Source organism: Hypanus sabinus, chromosome 10, assembly GCF_030144855.1.
Source record: "Hypanus sabinus isolate sHypSab1 chromosome 10, sHypSab1.hap1, whole genome shotgun sequence".
Taxonomy (NCBI): Eukaryota; Metazoa; Chordata; class Chondrichthyes; order Myliobatiformes; family Dasyatidae; genus Hypanus; species Hypanus sabinus.
The window spans coordinates 23967292-23969671 of NC_082715.1; positions in this window are offsets into that span (position 1 = coordinate 23967292).

The following is a 2380-nucleotide window of genomic DNA, read 5'->3' on the forward strand; positions in this document are numbered from 1 at the left end:
CACAGTACAGCTGTATTAGTTTGAGTGTTTTTGGCAACAAGTGAGATCTCCACAAACTCGTAATGAAATATAGCTGCTGTCTTGCCTTCTTTATAGTTGCATTGATATGCTGGGACCAGGTTGGATCTTCTGAGATATTGACACACAGGAACTTGAAATTGGTCACTCTCTTCACTCCTGATCCCTCTATGAGAATTGGTTCTTGTTCCACTGTCTTACCCTTTCTGAAGTCCACCATCAACTCTTTGGTTTTACTGATGTTGAGTGCAAGGTGGTTGCTGCATCACTACTTGATTAATTGGTATATCTCACCCCTTTACACTCTCTTGTCTCCATCTGAGATTCTGCCAACAGTGGCTGCATCATCAGCAAATTTATAGATGGCTCTTCAGCTACACCTAGCCTCACAGTCATGGGTATAGAGAGAGTAGAGTAATGGACCAAGCACACTGAGATGTGGCAGTGTTAATCATCAGCGAGGAGGAAATGTTATTACCAATCCACTCAGGTTATGGTCTTCCAGTTAGGAACTTGAGTATCCAGTTGCAGAGGGAGGTACAGAGGCCCATATTCTGCAGCTTATTCATCAGGATTGTAGGAATTGTAACCCTCAGGTTCAGCCAGCTTCATTAATCTAGGGGGAGACAGCCTCCGGCCTGGCCAAACTTGAGAAATTTTGTTTGTGTAGATGCTGCGTGATGTGTTCCGTTACAAATCAGTACCATGAAATAACAAACAGTACACAATATGCAATTAAACGATTGAGCTTTATAATTCTTAATTTGACTATGGGGTTAGTTAAAAAAAAAACCCCGAACCAAAAGCCTGCGAATCCCTTCTCTCAAACACACAAGAAAGAAACAACGTGCCTTTCATTGGATGGTACACATTCCAAAGCCCCATTATCTCTAGTCATAACCCAAACACTGCTGCTACAGAGAAACCATTACATTAGGAGTGAAACCTTATAGAGAAACCATTACATTAGCAGTGAAATCTTACAGAATGATGGTGTTAAATGCTGAGCTGTAGTCAATGAACAGCAACCTGAGATAGGTCAAACATGAGGAAATCTGCAGATGCTGGAAATTCAAACAACTCACACAAAATGCTGGTGGAACACAGCAGGCCAGGCAGCATCTACAGGGAGAAGCGCTGTCGACGTTTCATGCCGAGCCCCTTCCTGACAAGTCTCGGCCCGAAACATTGACAGTGCTTCTCCCTATAGGTGCTGCCTGGCCTGCTGTGTTCCACCAGCATTTTGTGTGTGATCCTGAGATAGGTGTTTCTTTTGTCCAGGTGTTCTAAGACTGAGTGAAGAGCCATTGAGATTGTGTCTGCCATAGACCTATTGTGGCAATAGGCAAATTGCAGTGTGTCCAGGCCCTTGCTGAGACAGGACTTGATTCTAGCCATGACCAACTTCTTAAAGCATTTCATCACCCTGGATGTGAGTGCTACTGGACAATAGTCATGAAGGCAGCTCACACGACTCTTCTTGGGCACTGATGTAATTGTTGCCCTTTTGAAGCAGGTGGGAACTTCGAGCGTAGCACTGAGAGACTGAAAGTGTCTTTGAATACAACTGCCAGCTGGTTGGCACAGGTTTTCAGAGCCTCACCTGGTATTCCATTGGAGCCTGTCACCTTGCAAGGGTTCACCCTCCTGAAAGCCTGACGTTGGCCTCGAAACAGAGATCACAAGGGTTTCTCACAGCTGTAGTTATATTCTCCCTTTCAAAGCAGGCATAAAAGGTGTTGCTCGTCTGGTAGTGAAGCACACTGCCATTCATGATGTTGGGTTTCACTTTGTAGGAAGTAATGTCCTGCAGACCCTGCCAGAGTTGACTTGCATCTGATGTCACCTTCAATCTCGCTCAGAATTGTTTCTTAACTCTTGAAACAGCCCTCTGCAAGTAGTACTTATTGACTTGGGTCACCAGATTTAAGAGAACACATATCTAGCCCTCAGACAATATACTCCTGGTTCATCCACGGCTTTTGGTTTGGGAATGTACAGTAATTTTACGTAGTCACACACTCATCCGCGCAGGTACTTATCCAGACTCGAAGATGAATCCCTGAACACAGTCCAATTCACCAATTCAAAGCAGTCCTGTAAGCACTCCTGTGCTTCCCTTGTCCATACCTTCTTGGTCCTCACTACTGGGTGTTGCAGTCTTCAGTCTCTGCCTGTACTCAGGGAGTAGAAGTACCGTCAGGTGATCAGACTTACTGAAGTGTGGGCATGGAATAGCACAATAAGCACTCTTGATGTTGTTTCAATGTGTTTTTTTCCGCTGGTATAAGTGACTTGTTGAAGATAATTATTTTGTGACTTTCAAGCTGGCCTAGTTAAAACCTCCCAAAATAACAGGAAG